Here is a 23,101-nt window from a genome sequence, read left to right on the forward strand (position 1 = left end):
GTTCAAAAAAAATTTTCATTTAGATCTCCATATCTTAGAAACTACCAACACTAGAAAACCTAATAGACCACCATTTAATGTGGAGCAGATTTACTAAAATATGAGCCATAGTAGAGCTTATGTTCTATAGTTCTAATACAGTTTTTTAAGAAGCAAAATTTTATTTAAAAAATATATTAAAAAATCAGTAGTTAGTGAATTTATTGTGGCACATCGTTATCGGAGGAATCATGATACATACAGATATCTGTTAGTACTCAAATTAAAGCTAGTTTAACGTAGTATACTGTAGTTTTATGACTTTTATATTCGTAGTAGTAGTTATGATATTTTCCAAAATAATGTCACAAGATGTTGATTTATAGTTGTTCGGACAAAAGTTTTGAAATTTTATCTCGGAATATTTATATATGGATGTTATATTATCGTTTATTGTTAATTTTATTTTTCCTTGCTCTTGACATACGAATCTAATAATAATGGCATGATGACGTAGAGAAGTACAGTAACAGAAGACACAAAGTGGTTCAGTGTTACTAAGGCGTGATGGGTTTGGAGGGCAGTGGGGCAAGGTTCCGTTATGTTCTCTTCTGTCTCCACGTTCAGTTTCGTTGCATACCGTTATCAACCCAATATCTATAATTTCTAACGTCTTTAACCTAATAATTGTTATTCTGCTGTAACAAGTAATAAAAATTGCTTTCACTGCTCAGACATTACGTTTTATTAATAGGTTAGCAATGCTGTATCATATCCTGAATATAAAATCCAAATTCAAACCAGAAACAGCTATTGTTATTTTTAAAACAATTCTCAGGACACGGCTGTTGTTCGGCTGTGTAGTCTGGGGAGTGGCATCCTTTACAAAAAGGAAAAAATTACAATCTTTTCAAAATAAAGTCTTAATAATCGTAGTGGATGCTCCTTGCTTTATAAGAATCAGCCAATTGCGGGAGTAACAAATGGAGCCAGTAGAAGATTACATAAAAAAAGGTTCATGAAGTTCCAACCTGTTACCGACAGTTATAATTACTTAATTATAATTACTAGTGAAAATTGATGAGTCTGCCAAGTATAGGTAGGGCGAATAAAAAATGCCGGCTGTTTAAAAACCTTACAAATACACTAATTTTTCATTCGGAGCTCTATATCTTAAAAACTACCAACAACAATAGAAAATCTAAGAGAATATTATTTAAAGAAGAGTAAATTTGCTGAAATGTTAGCCCTAATAGAGCTATTTACGTCCAATAGTTCTCGAGGTATAGCTTTTTAAAAAGCAACATTTCATAAAAATGTACTGAAACATCAGCAATTAGTTAATTTATTTTGAGAAATCTATATCTCGGGAACTATGTGACCTATATATCAACATAGATATCTATCAGCACTCAAATTAAAGCTAGTTTAATGGACTATAAAGAAGTTTATGAACTTTACCTTCGCAGAAATAGTAGTTTTCATGATATTTGCTTAAATAAATTGATTTATAGGTGTTCGGACAATAAGTTTGATTTAAGAAACATTTTTCTCAAATTAAAGCTAGTTAAATTTACTACAAAATAGTAAATCATGTTTATCTTTGTAGGAGTAGTAGTTTTTATGATATTTGACACAATAAACTCACAAAATGTTAATTTCTAGTTGTTCGTGTAAAATGTTGGATTTTTGAAAAAATATATCCATAAGACGCACATTCGTCTACCAACACTCAAAATGATGAAAATTAAACTTACTATAAAGTAGTTGATGATACTTATTTTCGTAGGGGTAGCAGTTTTTTTAAGATATTCTGATATAAAAATAAATTTGCCACATAAAAATTTTTCCGATTAACTATAAATCAATTTATATTAGCAAATATCGTGGAAACTACTACTCCTGCGAAGATAAACGTCTTAAACTACTTTATAGCTCATTAAACTAGCTTTAATTTGAGTGCTAATAGACATCTGTACGTCAAATGGTTTTTCAGATATAAGTTTTTCAAAATAAATTTACTACTGATCTTTCAGTACGTTCAATGCAACATTTTTATGAAATGTTACTTTTTAAAAAGCTATATCTCGAAAACTATTTAATGTAAATAACTCTATTAGGGCTCATATTTTAGCAAATTTATTCTTATTTAAATGATATTCTCTTAGGTTTTCTTGTGCTGTTCCTAATTTTTAAGAAATAGAGCTCTGAACGAAAAATTAGTTTTTTTTTATAGCTTTGAAACAGCCACCATTTTTTATTCTCCCTACCGATACTTTGCAGACTCATGAATTTTGCCTATTTATTATACATAGTTTTCATTAAAGTAATCAAAAATTGGGGTGAGATAACTCCCTTTTTTCTCCTCTGGGGCTCTTATACTATTAAAGGAGCAGGGACTTAAAACTTGAGAAATTATCGACCACAACCCGAAAATGAAGCCCAGGCTGCTGCAGGACGTCCTATATTTATCTGTTCTATTATTGACTTTACTTCTGTTTCATTTATTTTTTTTCTCTTCGTTATTTTTTATCGGAATATCGTTATTTTTGTTATTAACTTTACTTTTCTCTCTAATTAAGAATTATTATTATTTTTTTATTTATAACATTGTATATAGTGTTAGAAGTGTCTTTTGTATGAGGCTATACTCCCTCCCCTCAAAACCAGAGGAATAACTTTATTAAAAATACAATGTTGTGCCACCCAACTTCATTGGACTGCTAGACACACAGCATACTTATTTTAGTCTAATCAGACAATATTTTTAATCTTTCGATAAATAGGTCTAGACAAGTATACAATAATAATTATAAACAGGAATAATATATAACACTAGAATATGAATTTTTTTTCTTTGTTTCATCTCATTGGTTCTTTTATCTTTTTTTCCTCCTTTTTTTCTTTCCCCTTTCTCTCTTTTTTTTCCTTTTTTTTCTTTTTCCTTTTCATATTTTGGTTTCAACCCAGTGTGCCTTTAACAGAATAATGGATAAAATAGTGATTGAGATATGAAAAATACTTAAGCATCAAATATAAATTTTAAAGAAAAGTCACCTATATTAATCAGGTTACCAGCCATCTCATATTAAAGAAATAAATATATAAAATATATTATTTCTTATTGAAAACCACTGCATTGTTTTTTCTTTTTTTTTTTTTTTACATTTTCTGCATGATTATTATTTGACCATTAATTTTTCTCTTTCTGATGAATAAGAAAAAAACATATTACTAATTCTACTAAATGATTTTTTATTCATTAAAAATAAAAAATAATTAGGCTTGAAGTAAAGTCGGCTAACGAATTTTTTTTTTGGAATAAACAAATCATATTCGTTTTTAGAGTCGTGTACAATCTTTTAATATTTTTTTTTCGAATAAATTAAGAATTAATTCCTTTGTTAAGGATTAAAATTAATATAATTTGTTTAATTAGATCCGGTTTGTACCGTTTGGTGCAGTTTATAGTGACTTAAACCATGTTTCGTGTAAATTGGTTGAGTCGTATTGAAGTTATTTCTATTTTTGTACGAGTACCTTTTTTTTATTATGTAATGTTATTTACCACTATAAACTAAATAGATATAATAAGCAATTAATTAAATCATTAATCCAACGTGTAAATAACCAAACATATCAGTTTATATCAAACTTTATATTGTATTCAATTAATCTATCTACGTCCCTCAATTTTGTAATTGAGAAGGATTGTCGTGTCTGCTAGTAATTTATATTCATCATTGAACGCGAATATCTCCTTTAACGTTCATAGGGAATTATTTTTCTTGTTTTGAGATATTTAGTTCATATTTTCAGTTAGGAACCCTTAACTCCGAAATACCCTTCATATCTTTTTTATTAAGGATATTAGATACATAAATAGTGGTTTTATTACCTAGGCATGGGAAATAAGAGCTTACACATCTAGAGCGGCCTAAGTGATAGTACTGAAGAAGCCCTAGAAATGCAATCTTCTTAAGTGGAAGAGTTATAACCTACCCATCAGCTGCCACCATTCCTATATTAATCAGAGGAGGTTTCATTTTAGAAAAGTATTTTCATTATTTTTATTAGTAATATTATTAGTATTATTACGATGTAAGTACTGCTAATCGATTATATTTTTCTCTTACCCATGGTTATGCAACAATGTATGAAATATCGGAAAGTTTAGTGGTTTTTCATTGAAATATTCTAAATAAATTAATTGTATCATTTAAAGGAAGAAGCAATCATTTTTACTATCATCACTTATCGATACATGGAATATATGGTAAAGAGAACTATTGCAATCATCCAAAATTCCCAATCAAATCAAATTATAATGGCATACTTTTGCGTTCCAAATAACGTAGTCCCGCAAAATGGTCTGTGTGTAAACAGACTCGTTCAAGAACATTATGTCGTACGAAACTGAAATATGTTCGACATCAGAGAAGTTAAAATAAATCGATTAAAAAAAATTTTTTTTTATGTAAAATACTTTTTTATTTATTGATAGATATTACAATCTGCGACACAATTGTGGGCAATAGGTAATAGTGATGAATGATCTCATAAGTACTAAAATAAAATGAAATAAATAAATAAATGAAAAAAATATATATATAAATCTCTCTTAAAATATATACAAACAGAAGAATAAACAAAATGAACATAATCAAACTATGTGTATGAAAAAAAATAATATAATCTATAGTCACATTTATCTCTAATATACAATACTAGATTATATACAATAATCTAATATACATTTACACAATCGAGCTGAGGATCCCTAAGCCCACTCTATTCCCCACATGTGAGGGGTAGAGCAGAGCTCAAAAGATCCCAGCGCATCTCTCTCGCCGCATCACTGATAGTGAGCCAGTGGGGGCTGAGCAAGTGCGCTAAATGATTAAAATTAAAATATGTACCTCTACAACTCATGAAGGTTAAGTACTCATTACAGTAAGGAAGTACTGTTGCTAGACCAACGGTTGTGCAAGTTGTTCCACCGCCAGATTTTTACAATTGAGGAGGTTTGGTGGATCCCAGAAGGGCTCCAGAACCTTCACGGCTATAGTATATCAGAAAACAATTTTATGTCCAGTCGGATTCGAACTCGGGTCCTTGGAGTTAGTAGCCACGCGCCTTACCCCTGGGCTACCGCGCTCTCAATATTTATTCAAATAATTTTGTATGCGGTTGAAATTATATTTTAAACCTACGAATACAAAAGTATTCGGATTGTTTAGTCGTATTTTGATTCGAATAAAAGATTATTCGTGATCAACTCCGAATAAAAATGTATTCGTCTCATGTCAAACGAATAATTTTCGGCCAACACTGGCGTATGACTGGGATGTTTCAGGAACCTTGGCGTGAAAAAACGTTATTTTCACCTCGAGAAACCCCAGAATATGATTTTGTATCGTAAATGAACGTTGTGAGATGGTCGCACCGCATTAGATTTTTCTTATATTCTTCAAAGTATTTTACAATATTTATTATGGATAAAATTATGATTCAATTCGGTCTGTTCTAAGTAAGTAGCTTTCCAATAGAACGAATATAAAGCAAGTATGTTGTTCCAGTGTATCAGTTATTAATCGTTTATGATATGTGAAATTTTGTAAGTCATATGTTATGATCAATGACTAAATAATTGAGTTTTCTTTTTTCCTAGCATGATATAGAAAAATTAATCTTCTTTATCGAATTGAGAATTTTTTTATTAAAAATTAATATATCTAATTCTTTCAATTAATTTTTTTTTCTGATCTGAGTTTTCTTCAAAACATATGGAATGATTTTTATTTAAACCGTCATATCGATATAAAATTGGACGTTCTTTAGTATCATCTAGGTCTTATGCTAATTAAAACAGTCTGATAGAGTTTAAATTACGAAGTTTCAAAAAACTTCTCTAAATTACTAATAATTATTTGAAATAATTAACAATTCCTTATAGTTAGCTGTAATAAAAACGAATAAATATGAAATATGAAAGAATTTTAGAAAGGAGAAAACAAATATTCCTATGTTTCCGTGGTATTAAGGTTTCTTTTATTACATCCTACAAGAAATTAATGAAATCTTTCAACCATTAAATTCCTATTTTGTGTTTTTTCTTTTGAATTACTTATAACATCACGAATGAATAGGTAATGAATTGATTATCTAGAGTCTAAATTAGATTTTGGTTTTTATAAAAAAAAAACTTTTATTTTAAATAATAATTAAAATATAACCAACCATTTTCAACGAAATAAATATTTTTTTTTAACATATAAAATCACTTTGGTTGACTTATTGTGGATTGTTCTTGATTATTTTGGAAATAAATGAATTTTCAAAAGCTATCACTGATATTTAAACATAATTAAGTAAGCTTGAAAATGATTGTATAATCTCTGTGGCTTCAAGCAACAACAAATGTCCGAATTCCAAATTCAGAAAAATGAATATGAATAGTAGAAATTAAAGGTGTCCAAATATATTTTGCTGAGATATAAAGAAAACTGATTTATAAACTATAAACTTTATATATGTATAGACATTAGTTGTTGGTAAAGGCCACAACAGATTCATCGAAATGCTGTTCATCGGTAAAATCGATATAAATATAAATATGCAATTTAACATAAATATAATTAAACGTTTTCAATATCTATAAAGAATCTGTGGATATCTATATATGCTTATATAATAATTTATTCTATTATTATTATAATATACCTTAAGAATTATGCTTTGTTAGAAGATTATTTGTTTTTTCCTTCTTATTTATTTATTATATTATTTTTCTACTTTTGATATATTCTATTTCTTTTAAACTTATAAATGTGTACATAAACAATAATTTTTTTTGTTAATTATTTTTAGTACATTTGTGTTTGATTATCTTTCAGTTATGTTATTATGAGAAGTTAGTCACGCTATAATTTATGAAATGATATATGGTTTTGTTTTATCTACCTTCTTTTTTTATTTTACATATTCTGTTAAATATTGTTGTTTATTTATTTTTTCTTCTACGATTTATTAAATTTAGTTATATTTTATAATGTTGCTTTTCATTTTTTAAATTTTGTATTTTATTCTAAGGCATTAATGCCTCTTTTTGATGCCTGTAATATTATTCTAATGGGACTAGTCTCAGAATAAATAAAGAATATTAAAACAAATATTCTAAATAATTATATTAAATTTATAGTAAACAAAAATAAAAACAATATACCAGATTTCATAAAGAAAATGAGAATTGACAAATAAATAAGTCGTTTTCTTAAAATTTTGCAAATATTGTTCTGTTTACAAATCGAAGCTGCAAGTTTTACAAGCATAGACAACGTTGTTAATTGTATATGGTGCCGTCTACCGTGTGAAAATGAACTAAGGAATTTTTATTCTCGAGGAATGTATTTATACATTCACAAAGATTGCTCATATCTATTTTAGAACATTGATAATTTAAAATTGACGCTTTATTTATAATGCTTCATATTACATGGTATCGCCCAAAACAAGTTTTACAAAAATAAATTTCTATTAAATATTTTTTAAATGCTGTATCATGGAACTCCTTCATGGAAAAATTAATCCATTTTTTACATCTTTAATTATTCATTACTTTGGAGTTTTCTAGTCTTCATCTTCAAATTATGTAATATAATTCACAATTAAACAAAAACTATTTTAACATCTAGTTTTGGTTTTAGATAAACTTTTAACTCATCCTACAATGCATTGTTGTATTTTTAAGTTTTATCAAAAATCACAAAATTTTATTGATACTAAATTACATTTTTATTACAAATTTTTTTTTTTATTTTTCATCCTCCTATATAAAATCTTTTTCCTTTAACTACTTAAATCGTCATTTCGTCCAATATAACATAATTGTTTCCCTTAACGTGATATGCTATGATTTTTATAATGTTATCTTCAAGCAATATAACCATTCTTTCTCTCTATTATATAAAAAAAGTTTTTAGTGAAAAAAAAGAAGTTTTAATACATTATTTTACATAAAAGGAAGAATAATAAAAAATTTTGTTGTTGGAAAAAGTGTCATAATTTACTGTATACGAGTAAGGTTCTGTTATCAAAGGATTCTGGGGGTGTTGAGTCAGTTTTCATCCAAAACTTTGGCATTTTGGTTTCGCGTCGTCAGTTTTTTTTTTTAAACATCTAATTATAGTGCTGACTAGAAATAACTCATCTTTGGAAATAGTTTGGCTCTTGCGAATTGAGGTGAGAAACAGCCGATCCTTTCATAAACTGATTCATTGCGTGACCTCACCGATTCCCATCAAAATATTTCTGATAATTCTAACTGTTTCGCCCAATGGGGTCTAGAAGCTGAGAAAAAGATTCTTGTTGGTCTAACAAATCTAAAAAAAAAAAATAAAAAAAAAAAATGGAAGACGATAGTTGACGGTATGAAGTATGTAAGAAGATAGTCCGGGTGGTTGTTAATAAAGGTATCAAAATAGTAAAATAAAACTGTTTATTGTTAACCAACGTTTCGCCTATAGTTACTAGCTTACTAACTAGCTTTATGGTTTTTTTTTATTAATACGAAGAATGTGAACACCAAAAGAACATATTTCATTTGTGGTTAGCCTTAATACGTAACCTCTTATTGTTTAATAATTTTGTATTAATAAAATATTTTTTATCCTGACATTTCAAACAATCAGTCAATCTTCAGATAATTTCTCTTAAAATAGTTACAAAGTACTATTTATATCTACCAATTGTTCTCATATATATAATTTAATGCACTAATAATCTAAGATCTCCGCCTCTTCTATTCCGGGGTGTCTGAAAAGAAGAATGCTTCGAGACCTTCTAATTTAGAAATGTTATTGAAATTCTACCAATAGGTACTTTCTTTAAAAATATAATATATCCTGATACTGAACGATTTACTTATGTTTTGAGATTATATACTTTAATAAATTTCAAGAAATTAAGAAAAACAAAAAATTATTTATTTTTTCAATTACATGTTTTACAAACGATTAAAGAATATCAAAAAAAAAAAATAATAATAAGATATAATCTGGACCTGCAAAGAAAATTCGAAATTCCGTTTTCATCTGTGTCAGCTCCGGATTTAGAGACTTTGACTAATTTTTACTTTTCAGATAATGCTATTATTAGCTGGATATTTTATTGATAATGACGTTTTTCATTATTTGTAATTACCAATGTGTATTTATTTGTATATGAATTTTCTATATGAACTAGTCGACAAGCGTGTGTCAGTTCGTGTTGTTGATCGGTCGGGGCAAGGAACTGGTTATACACTAACCTAGAAGACGTCCGGCCTTGATAGTGAGTCACTAACCCGCCTTTCTCTGAGGTCATTTTTTACCTTCTTGCTACCTTCTCAGGTGTAGGTAGACAATAAGATGGAATCCGGAAGGTTGGTTTCGAAAAGTAGGTTGAATAACCTGATGTTTTGAGCATCACGTCTGAGAGTTCTATTTTTACATTCTAGATTTCTACAGAAACTCCATGCAAAGTATAATTTTATATAGGCTATTTTCAAAACAAATGTACCGACTTGGTTTTTACCTGTAATTTGGCGCCCAAAAAATGATTGTAAAAAAATAATTTCCTACAATGCTTATACTCATAATTCAACTATTCAATTTGAAAGCTCAGTAACATCTATAAAATAATAAATGCTTTTTGGAGATTTATAACAGAAATCGGTTCTGCCTTTTCATGTGGTGTCATTCATAAGTTTATCAAAACCTGGAGTTGACCTACAACACATATCCTATTTTTCTAAAGAAAACTAAAATACTGGTAAACAAAATCTTTTTTTCTTTATTTCTTAAAATATACAGTTATATCCAAGCTAAAAGTGATAAACTATAGTTAAAAGTGATAAACTTACAAGACTTATTTGTGAAGAAACTATCCATTAGCTTAACTCTCCAGCAACATTTCTACATTAGAAGGTCTCGTGGCCTTCTTCTTTTCAGACGATTAGCAATAGGAAGCAAGATTAGAAAATAGTTGGCTTGGGTGGTTAGTGAATGGATTGATATCTGATTCGAGTCCTAGGTTTACGACGTAATATAAGGGTGATTTAATGCGATTAATTTAAATTTGTTTTAAATTTTTCATTTTTACCTCCAGTTTTCAAAGGCTTGTGACATGGGATTGGAGATTTTGAGAAACAACCGAAGGGTCATTATTCACTGGATAGCACAGATGTGTCACCGGTATATGTGATGAGGACAGTGTTACCATATTAGTTGTAAAAAATGTGTAAAGTATAGGACCAAAGATAATACCCTGAGGTACAATTTTTTTAAAATACGAGCCATGTTAATATCCTTAACCCGGCAGGATTATCCTAATTTTTTGTTCTCTAAGAGGTGCCCCCGTGGGCATGATGAACGATTTCTATTATTTTTTTTTCATATGATTGGATGTGATGATGAAAAAAATCTTTAAGATTACTTTCAATGCAATTCGAAATTGAAATAGTGAAGTCCAACTCTTCCATTAGAGGCGGAATAATCCAGATTTCGTTAAATATCTAAGAGCTTCTTGCTTCGGCTCATGATCTAAAAAAAAGAAACGAAGGAGGTGTCCAGGTTAGCAAAATGTTCTAATGAGAAAAAAAAGATGTCACGTTAGGAGTGCATGGGTGAGAGTAAGACTGAATTGATAGTACAAGAGCTGGGAAGAAAAAAAAAACAGTTATCTCATCCCAATTTTGATTACTTTAATGAAAACTATGTATAATTACTAGTCAAAATTGATGAGTGTGCCAAGTGTAGGTAAGGGGAATAAAAATGGAGGCTGTTTCGAAACGTTAAAAATAATTAATTTTTTATTCGGAGCTCTATATCTTAAAAAGTAGGAACACAAGAAAATCTAAGAGAACATCGTTTGAAGAAGAGTAAATTTGCTAAAATATGAGCCCAAATAGAACTATTTACGTTGAATAGTTTTCGAGATATAGCATAAAAATGTTGTATGGAACGAACCGAAAGATCAGTTAGTGAATTTATTTTGAAAAATCTATATCTCAAAAACCATTTGACGTACAGATGTCTATTAGCACTCAAATTAAAGCTAGTTTAATGAGCTATAAAGTAGTTTATGACGTTTATTTTCGTGGGAGTAGTAGTTTTCATGAAATTTCCTAAAATAAATTGATTTATAGTTTTTCGGACAAATTTTCATTTGCCAAATTTATATTGATCTGTGAATATTCATAAAAACTACATCCCCTACGAAGATAATTCCCATAAACTACATTATAGTGAGTTAGATTTCCTTTATTTTGAGTGTTGGCAGACATATGTGCGTCTTATGGGTCTAGAGATAATTTTTTTCAAAAATTAAATTTTATACGGACAACTAGAAATTAACATTTTGTGAGTTTATTTTGTCAAACATAAACATTATTAACTAGTTTATAGTAAATTTAACTAGCTTTAATTTGAGTGCAGACAGACATATGTACGTTCAATGGTTTCTGAAATAAAGGTTTTTCATAAATCAAACTTATTGTCCGAACAACTATAAATCAATTTATTTTAGCAAATATTATGATAACTATTATTCCTACGAAGGTAAAGGTCATAAATTTATATATAGTCCATTAAATTAGCTTTAATTTGAGTGCTAATAGATATCTGTACGTCACATAGTTCCCGAGATATAGATTTCTCAAAATAAATTAACTAACTACTTATGTTTCCGCTATATAAAAAGCTATATCTCGAGAACTATTGAACGTAAATAGCTCTTTTAGGGCTAATGTTTCAGAAAATTTACTCTTCTTTAAATAATGTTCTCTTAGATTTTCTGGTGTTGTTGGTAGTTTTTAAGATATAGAGCTACGAATGTAAAATTAATGTTTTTTTAAGGTTTTGAAATAGCCGCCATTTTTTATTCCCCCTACCTATACTTGGCAGACTCATCAATTTTGACTATTGATTATACATAGTTTTCATTTCATAGTATGGGGTGAGATAACTGCCTTTTTTCTCTTCTTGGGCTCTTGTACTAGTTTGTTTCAAGACTACACTTGCTTGTAGACTTCACTCTTTTTATACAATAAACACAGATTTATAGATATTAATTTCATTTGCCTTAAACATGTATTGGTATTTTTATGAATGGTTTCACGTTGAATTTCTAAAAAGATATAAGTGAAAAATCGTGACTACTTTAAAACCTGGACTATTATACCTAATGCTCGCCTTGCCTATCACCTCCTACTGTAGCAAACTGAGACAATGACGTTGGAACAATAGAACCGTTGAGCATGGTGAAGTACCGTAATGAACGACACAACATCCTCGCTGCATTCAATACCTCTCCGTCTTAGTGAAATACCAAGACCACAGATATTTAGTAGTATTCAACACATCTTTAAATTACTTAGTGCATTGTAAAAGCAATAAAAATTTCTGAATATTTGATTATTATAAAAATTATATATAATAATGAATATAATAAATATCCAAGTCCGCTTATTGTGTTGTGAATATTACCACATTAACCAACGATACCCTTCCTAAGGGTTAGCCAAGGAAGTGGGGACATTTTATACATGACTTCCCCTTTTTTTCTCAATCGTCCGTTATGTTGCAATGTGACGGGTGATTACCCCTATGTTTATTGTTTATTTTTATAAATTTTCCTAAAATCTTCCTTTTACATATTGCTATATCCCATCTATACCACATCTACTTCACCTTCTGCTCTCAAGACAGATAAAAATAGTAAAAGGCAGTGAAATACCAAGACCACAGATATTTAGTAGTATTCAACACATCTTTAAATTACTTAGTGCATTGAGTGCCATAAAAATTTCTGAATATTTAATTATTATGATAATTATAAATAATAATGAATATAATAAATATCCAAGTCTGCTTATTGTGTTGTGAATATTATCCCATTGCAATGATGTTATGCCACGTTAATAAAATATATAACAATGAAAATAGTGAAAAGCTATAGATATTTTTGATATATATATATATAGTGGGTTCATTATCGCTTTTCATTAATAACACTGATACCTGGAAACACGATTAATAATAAAGTAAAAATATATAGAGAAGGTCAGGGTTGCGGTCAAAAGAAAAACAAAAATAGTTTACAACTATTTATTTTCCGATGTTTCGCCCCACTTTGCAGGGCTTCATCAGGGCTACAAAGATACAAAAAAAACTGAGAATATTACAACAATAAAATACAATAAGCCAATTTAAGCTAGGATAAATATTATGTAAAAATAAAGTTATAAGAAAATACATATAAATAAAAGGAATGAAGACGTACAATAGTATCAATATAAAATAAAATTGAATAAACAATGATAAGAATAAAAAATAGGTAACAATGGTAAGAATAAAAATTTTATATTTTATTGAATAATACGTAAAATATACAGTTAAAAAAGTGCAGGAGACGAACAAAAAAAAATAGAGATTAAATAAACGTCTAAAAGAATAATTATAAATAAAAAAATAATAATGATAATAAATGAGCAAAGAACAAGTCAGGACCATCTACCTGTTCAAAGGTAAAAGTTGAACAGAAGGCGATAACCTTTGACCTTCTTTAGACCGCAACCCTGACCATGTTCTTATATATAAATTTTTACGGTCAACTATATATACATATATAAAGTAAAAATAGCTTGTGAATTAGATTGTAGGAAGATAGTCGGGGTGGTGGTCAATAAAGGTATGAAAATAGAAAAAGAAAACTGCATATTGTAAACCAACGATACCCTTTCTAAGGGTTAGCCAAGGAAGTGGGGACATTTTATACCTGACTTTCCCATTTTTTTCTCAGTCGTTCCCTGTATTGCAATGTGACGGGTGATTACCACTATGTTTATTGTTATCAATTTTCTTAATATCTCTCTTTTACATTCACCTATCTGTTCTCAAGATTTTTATTTATATTTATTGCTAAGCAACATTTCGCCCCATTTTGGTGATGTAACTTTGAAACGGAGATGTCTACTGGCCTATTCTTACTTACGGAGTTGAGCTCTGTGGCCTAGTTGAAATCTCCGTTTCAATCTGACAGCCCTGACGCCCTGCGAATTGGAGCAAAACGTTGTTTAACATAATAACATAGTAATATAATAATAATTTAACATAATAACATATTTAGACTTATGGAATTGACCTTCGGGCTCAATTGATATCTCTATTTCCATCTGACAACCCTGACGAAGCCCTGCGAATTGGAGCGAAACGTTGTTTAACATAATAAAATAGTAATATAGTAATAATTTAACATATTAAGACTTACGGAATTGACCTTCGGGCTCAATTGATATCTCTATTTCAAGCTGATAGCCCTGACGAACCCTTGCAAAGTGAGGCGAAACTTTGATTAACAATAAATAGTTTTCTTTTACTATTTTGATACCTTAATTTATCGCCACCAAGACTATCATCCTACAAAAATAGCTTAAAATTGAGCTATACCTACAAGACTATAAATAAGATAAATTAATTTGTGTTAAAGAATTTTTAATTAAAAATGTTAGAAAAATACGATGGGAAACATTTATCATTATCTTCATGTCGATTGGCCTAACACGGCATGTATTTCTAAATGGAAGCCTTTTCTTTTTAAGTTTATTACCAGTAACACCTGAAGTATTAAATATGATTCAAATAGCATCATATATTATTTTATTGGGCCTTTAACGTGCTTCAGTTTGAGTCTTTATGTGATAATAGAGTTCTTTATGTTGTCTAATTGCAGTTTATGAATTCTTTATACTATTCTTCTTTAGGAATTCCCGAGATGCAGTTTATCAAAAACCGATATCCTTGCGGATTCCATCTCATTGCCCTATTAATTACAAAATACTCATTTACGTGACCATAATAAGGCCTATTTTTACTTACATAGAAATTTATGTTGTAATTACGTAGTATTAGTGTTTTTAGTATTTATAAATGATGACATCTTCTTCGCGAGGGCTTAACAGAACGAAAACTTAATCTTCCCACTCTGGTTAGAATAGTGAAGTTATATTAGTACAAGAGCTAGGGTAAAAAAGAGGTAGTTATTTCAGCCCAATTTTTCATTACTTTAATGAAAACTATGTATAATTACTAGTAGAAATTGATGAGTCTGCTAAGTATAGGAAGGGGAATTAAAAAATGGCAGCTGTTTCAAAACGTTAAAAAAAATTAATTTTTCAATAACTCTATATCCTTAAACCTACCAACAACAATAGAAAATCTAAGAGAATATAATTTAAAGTATATTAAATTTGTTAAAATATGAGCCACAATAGAGCTATTTACGTCTAATGGTTTCTCAGATATAGCTTCTTAAAAAGCAACATTTCATATAAAAAATGTACTGAAAAATCAGTAGTTAATGAATTTATTTTTAGAAATCTATTTCTCAAAAACCATTCCAATTTCAAATGTCTATTAACAATCAAATTAAAGCTAGTTTAATGTATTATAAAGTAGTTTATGACGTTTGTATTCCTAGGAGTTGTAGTTTTCAGGAAATTCAATAAAATGTTGATTTATAGCTGTTCGAACACAAATATATCTCAGGAACCATGAGGTGTACGGATGCTCGATGAAGTATAAAGGAATTAGGGTTCAAAGCCCTAGAAAACAATAAAAAATTCCTTTCTAAAGATAATATTTTATTGTTTTCCCCTAGAAAAATTTATTCCAAAACGATTTTTTTTTTGTATTCCAAAACACCTCTATCTTCATAAATGGCTTATATATGGAATTCTGACCAAACCGCCTCCTTGCACAAACTTTGCTCTAGTAACAGTACTTCCTTACAAACTATTGCATGGGTTGTAGTAGTACACATTAATTTTTTTTTTATTGTATTTACTTATAAATATATTTCTGTTTGATTTGAATGTGCTCAATTTTTACTATTACTTAAAACTCATGATATACTTATGAATTAAAAAAAATAAAGATAAGTGAGAAAGTAGTAAAACAATACACATGTAATAATTTTAATTTTTTTTTTTCAAAATTCCTGTTGTTTTAAATTCGACCTCAGAAAATTATGATTTTTTGTAGCGTGGCAAGGTTGTTTTGAGTTTATTCTTACCGACTAATTTATTCTCAACTACCATTTTCATGTTGATAGGTTCATTGTTATGATTATGTTGTGCCAGTCAAATATACCTCCTGAGACAAATGGAGAATATAAAACGATAAAAATTTATTTATTTTAATCTGCCGAGATCTTCGTCCCTAGTAACGTTATTGGAGTTCTATCAATGGGTATATTCTCCACATGTCTGTATCATGTCATTTTATATCTAATAGCAAAGTTACTAGTAGTATATTATTGTATATAGTTGTAAATAACAATAAATAAATTATTAAAATTTAAAAAAAAATATTTTAATCTCCTTTGTTGAGTGTCCGTGCCACTGAATAAAAAATAAAATATTCAATAAATAACTTTCTTACAACGTTCGTTTCAAATTACTTTAAATAATATTATTCTCAAAATTAAATTAAATTGAACTACACTCATGTTCTAGCAAAAAAACAACAGATATTTGATAATACGGAATCAGGACGACCGTCGTTTTATATTTAAATTAAAAATAAAATTCCCTACACATCCGTCATCTTTTTTTTTTATTTAAGGAAAATTTTTGCAAAGTATAAAGAAAATTTTTTTTTTATCTTAATCGCATAACAAATAGACGGACAGACGAAATGAATATACACGATTTGTTCCTGAATTCGGGAAATATTTTGCTGAAATTTAAAGATAATCGAACTATGCATTTGTTCGTAATCTCATAACAAACTGATTTAGGGACAGACGAAATGGCAAACAGGATCTCGCCTTATCCCGGGAAATAAATCTGAATTTATGTAGAACATGCAGAAGCTATATCGCTGGCATGACAGTATATATGATACTCTACATACACTTTACTCCACTTAAAAAAATTATATTTTGATTATAGATATCATCTTTATGTCTTTTCATCTCATTGTGTCGTATGTATTTTAGTAGTTAACATTCACTTCTTAGAACCATAAAGGTATTTCTTTGTTAATTTGCATTTGATTGAAGAATGTTCAAAGATTCCAATGCTGATTTAGCCATTCTATTTATATTAAGACAGAAGTGAGGCCCTTCACATCAAACGTTAACATATCCAACTTTAAAAGTAATTATTAAATATTATAATAACATTTCACAGAGATAAATTATTACTATTTTTATTAGGAACAGCTATTTGTCAGAAAAAAATTTAAATCTTGAAATAAACGGAATGTTTTGTTATATAATGTTAGTTCGCAAAAAAACCTTTATTTTTAGTAATTAATACATTAATTTATTGTAGAAAACTGTCCATCTGTGTAATATCGTATATATTCTATAGTTGCATTCATGTTTTGTCAGTTATAGTTATTGAGAAACAACCATCGAATATGTTGAGGAATGTACCACCGGGAAATAACTGTTTTACCGTTACATCCCAGATTGATATCTGGGTCAACCGTAAACTGGACTATGTTCCTTTCGGAATAATTTATAGTTATTGTAGTTCTAAATAATATACAAATAATAATAAAAAATAAAATATGGATTTATGATAAATAAAATGGGAAAAACAAAATAAGGAGGGAGATATTGTAATAAATGAAGTAAATTAATTGAAGACTAGTTTTTAAGTGTAATTAAAATAATAACATATTTTTCTTTATCAGTCGTAAATTAATAAATATCTTACACTAGTTGTTGAAAGAATTTGTTTTAATCTAAACACTCCTAGATTTTAAATTAAATATATTTTATTTTTAATTCGAAGTCTGGACGCCTTATGGATAATCTCCTTAAGTTAGAACTTTGGCAATGCTTTTGAAAATCGGAAAACATTTTATTTGCAATAATTATTAATTCAGTAATACATTTTTCGTGCTACTGTATTTTTTTTTTTTAAAAAAGTAATATTAGTATGAGCTTTCGTTATCACGAATTTAGAATTTGTACCGTGTGTACAAGTTAACACGAATGTCATGAAATAGATTATTCATTTTTATTCATTCATTTTTTCATTTTTTTTTATTTTTCATTATTTATTTCGCACAATAAATTTACGTAATAGTGAGTATAATATATTACGATATGAAATAATCTATATTGCTACCAGAACTCATCCAGCTTCATCCTCTATTGTGAACTAGCATATATAAAAAAAAAAAAACTATGCCATTTATTATTGCCTTGTTGTATTTTCGGAGTAGAAAAATTGATTCAAATGTATCATCAATTGTATCATTCATTCACTATCATAACTATTTCGATGATCTAAATTTTTTTTCTCGAGGATCAGTTCATTTTATGATATTTACAAATGAATATAAATTTCGCATATCATATTTTGTCCGTACAACTAGAGATCAATTTATTTTACCAAATATCATAAAAACTACTACTCCTACGAAGATAAACGTAATAATTAATAGTGCATTAAACTATTTAAACTAAACATTAAACTATTTAATAGTACATTAAACTAGATTTAATTTTAATGATAATGGACGTACAGAAATCTAATGGTTTCTAAAGAAAAAACAAAAATAAAAAACCACATATTGGAAACTATTTAACATAGACAATTCTGTCACAGTTCTTATTTTAACAAATTTGTAGTTGTTTAAATGATTTGTTATTAGATTCCATAGTTTTATGTTAGTTTTAAAGTTATGGAAACCCGAATGAAAATTTTTTAAAATATATTTTATAGGCGCCATTTTTTATTTTTCCTGACTATAAACAATATCTATACATAGTTTTGATTTAAGCAATTAAAAAATGGGGTGAAACAATTCTTTGATTTCTCGCATTGGGCTCTAGGACAAAAAACTGGTAGGTTATTGTTATAAAGTAACTCTACACTAAAGTACAATATACGGAATCTGTCAAATGCAAAATAATTTACAAAAGAAATATTCTATTATAAGTACTGAGCAATTTATAAATCTGCCTTCACACTACATTTTTCACATAAAACGCCTTATTTTTAAAAGGAAATTTACTTATAAAATAAGTAATTATAAGTCCGAGAAATAAAATATGTCCTGAGAACTCCATTTCGGTCTGAATAAAGCATGCACAGTATTAAATCCGTGAAAGTCGTTGCCCACTCACACCAGTGACTCACTTCCCGCAGACTCATTACTTTCTCCAGAATCCCCCATGGGATTGCAGAAAATATCGCAAATGTATTAGGTTTTTGAAATTTAAGTTAGGATTAATAATAATTTTACATAATAAATAAGCTTATTACAGTTTTGTACTATGAATATACACTCCGAACTTATGCAACATTTCGACATTTTTTATTTACCATTTATAAACATTTACATTCTTATCTCACTGAAAAAAATTAAAAACTTTTTTCTATTTTAACTCCAGAAATTATTCTTCATAATTTATTTTGAACGTTGGTTATCCCTAAAAAAGACTGAAACGTTACAGAAGTGTAGAGTGTATATATATATAGAATAAAACTGTATAATTTTCATTATAATGTATATTTATACTTATAAATATGGTTTTGATGCCGTACAAAAGGTTTTTTTTTCTTTATCTTTTTAATTTATATCCAATAATAAAAAAAAAAATCCCACTAAAATAAACAAAGAAAAACAAAAAATTGTTAATAATAAATAATACAATACTCAGAAATTATATCAAATATTCAGAAATAAAATTATCCAATCGTAAAAAATTTTAATTTTTAACTTAAATTGCAAAATGGTTTAAAATTAGACATATTAATAAGCAGCTAAAAAAATGTTCAAAAAGGTAATGTCTAATATAGAGGATTGGTTTGTGCTACAGAGATAAATTAGTGCACCGCTAGTGAAAGACATTAATTTAAATAATGTGATAAAAAAAAAAAAAAAAGACTATATGTGTATAGATGATAAGATTTCAAAATGTAAATAATAAAAATGACAAATATAAGGTAAATATGATTACAAGAATTTTAAATGTACACATATAACATATAGATAAAAATTGATGATAAGAATAACTTAATTGTTACAATTTTAGGATACAATAGTATATGAGTATAGGATAATATCCCGAAACGTACAAGTAAAAAATATAGAATATAGAAAGTTTTCTTCCCCTGAACAATCAAAAAATTAGTATAATAAATTTTATAAAAATAAAATCCAGAATAATAAATTAATATTTTACGTTTATTAAATTTAAAATTAAAATTTGACCTACTATGAATTATTTGAGGAAAATTTTCGTGTGAACCGTTCCGACGAGCACTAGGTGCCGAAAAATAATACATAATAAAGTTTTTAAAATAGCGTTTTATTTCAATGGGAAGATGATTCGGGGATTTGGTCAGTTAAGACCACATATAAGTAAAAACATATTTATTAGTGCCTACATTTTGGCCAAGAATTTCAGGGCCTCATCAGGGCTAAGAACAAAAACAAGATAACAGCCATAATGATTGAATGGGCGAGTTGGTTCGTGGTCGTTGGCCCCTGGCAACTGGATTCATAATAATAAGTTTATAGTGTACCGTGGATTATAAATGATGAGAAGATGAAAGGGGGTCAATAAAACAACTAATTAAAAATTATTTATTATTTATTTATTTTTATTATTTAAACTTTATTTAAAAAACCTATTTGTGTTCTTCAATGACCGCGCCCCTAAACATCTTCTCATTCATAATGCACGACCAACTATCAGTTTATAATTGTTTTATTTCATAATTTTCTACTCTTTTTATTCTGAGCCTATGAAAAATATATACGCATATTATCTTCTTTTTTTTTTACGTGAAATTAGAAAAAAATATGCTCGAAAATTTTAACCAATGAAAATACCAAGAAAGCGTATAATTGTTGCAAGTAAAATAGGAATATTTTTCGGCTAAAAAAACGTTTATTATTGATTTAAATTGGTATTAAAGAGTTTCCGGGATGTTAAAAGATTTTATTTATTGTTATTATTTTATTTTTTTGGACTTTTTCTGTCTAACATAGAATATATCTATAGCATATTTTTATCTTGTTCTACGTGAAAACTACAAATATAAAACACTTATATATTTACTTAGTAGACGCTGACTAATAAGAGAAAAAAATATTTTTGGGATATTAAAATATTTTATTTATTTATTTTATTATTATTTTTCTTTTTTGGACTTTCACTATCTAACATAGAACATATCTATAGCAAGGTTAAAAAAATTTTCAATTAGAATATGAACTATTCTATATTTCGCTTGTACACGTCAAAAATATATATTGCTCTGTATAATGTTAAATTATAAATTTAACTCCAAAAATCACACAATACAAAGACATGAAACAAAACACTAAAAGCAGAAGGTTACTCAGAAGTTATATAAAATATTTAGAAACAAAATTATCCAACCGTAACAAATCATAATTTTTAACTTTAATTGCAAAATGGATAAAAATTAGACATACCAGTAAGGAGGTAAAAAAAAAAGCATATTGGACATTAGTATGTTCTACAGAGATATATGTATGCACCAATGGTGAAGTGTATAGATGACGTGATTTCAATATGGAAATTGAAAATATGATTACAACAATTTTAAATATTCACATATAACATAGATAAAAAGTTTTGATTAGAATAACTTAATTGTTACAATTTTAGGATACAATGGTGCATGAGCATGGGAAATTATTTCGAAATGTAGTACAAGCAAAATATAGAATAGTTTATATTATATTTGAAATTTTTTTTTTACCTCAACAATTTAAAAAATATTTGAATAATATATAAATATTTAAAATTTCTACAAATTACATGGCTCTACACGTTATACAAGATAATTACATATGAACTTTTCAATTAATTAATTTAAAGTAAATCGATTATTAATAATAATTCGATAAATTAAATATATTAAATAAAACATTTTGTAACTGAGATTATAAATGGCCTGATGAGTATGAAAAGCCAATCTTATTAGCCCAAGCTCAAGTTTAATCGATAATGCAACATTTAATCTCTGTTATCGAACTAGAAAATATCGTTCAAGAGGTTAACACGCCAGTTAGTTCAGTAAATTTATAAACACTGAGTGTACAGCGATTTTTTTTTGGGGGGGGGGGGGTATAACCCAATTTTTTTTTTTCGAAAATCACAAAAATAGCGAACCCAGCAATTTACACAAAACTTGAGGACGTAAGTAGGGGAAGGGGTGATTGAAAGTTATCTGATATGCACACTGCACCAGATTTTTTAGTTTGGGCAAAGGACTTTTGTTGTGGTTTGACCGATTATCTCTCTTCTATCTCTGGTATTTGATGGAGTACACTGTAAGTTATTCAAATCCCTGGAGAACCCCATGACTCTTCAACAGTTAAACGAAGTGTCGAGAAAACGCCGAAAGAGGTAGAAAGTGTCGCGGATGCGAAGACAGTGCTAAAGAGTCCTAGTTAGCAAAGATGTTCTAATTCCTTTTCCCAGTTTCGTCTCCAGGGACATCCAGCACCGAAGTGGATGACACGCAACAACTTGGGTTCTAAGACTCCATTATTCACACCCTGCCGAAATTTTGTTATCAATGAATTAGGAAATAGTAGGGTCAAAAGTAAACTTAAATGTATTTTTTTTAAACCGACCATCTTCTTTTTAATAGAGGTGCCTTTTAAAAACTTCATGGTATATATATAAATGAAGTAGATATGTCGCTATTAAAAGTCGGGAGTAAAATTGGAGGTAATTTTAATAATTAATTGTTTCTGATTTCGATTATAGAGTTGTTAATAGGAGATGTGCTGGATCCTTTGTCGATAATTTCGCTAGGCAACGCCTCATAAAATAAATCCGTGTGTTTCCGGGATTAATTTTTTTAGCCACTCTATTTATTTGGTTTTATCAAGCTAATTTGCCATAGAGACATCTTGCTTTCGTAGCAATAGCAAGAATCTCATTCTATGTTGAATCCATTCTCGATAACCTGGCTTTAAAAACTTTTTAATACACATTAGCAACATCAATGTAAGTACAACTGACAGAAATTATTTATATTGCTCGATAAATTAAAAAATATAATAAAATTTAA

Source organism: Halyomorpha halys, unplaced genomic scaffold (genome assembly GCF_000696795.3).
Source record: "Halyomorpha halys isolate HHAL.00 unplaced genomic scaffold, Hhal_1.1 Scaffold56.1, whole genome shotgun sequence".
In the NCBI taxonomy this organism is placed as follows: Eukaryota; Metazoa; Arthropoda; class Insecta; order Hemiptera; family Pentatomidae; genus Halyomorpha; species Halyomorpha halys.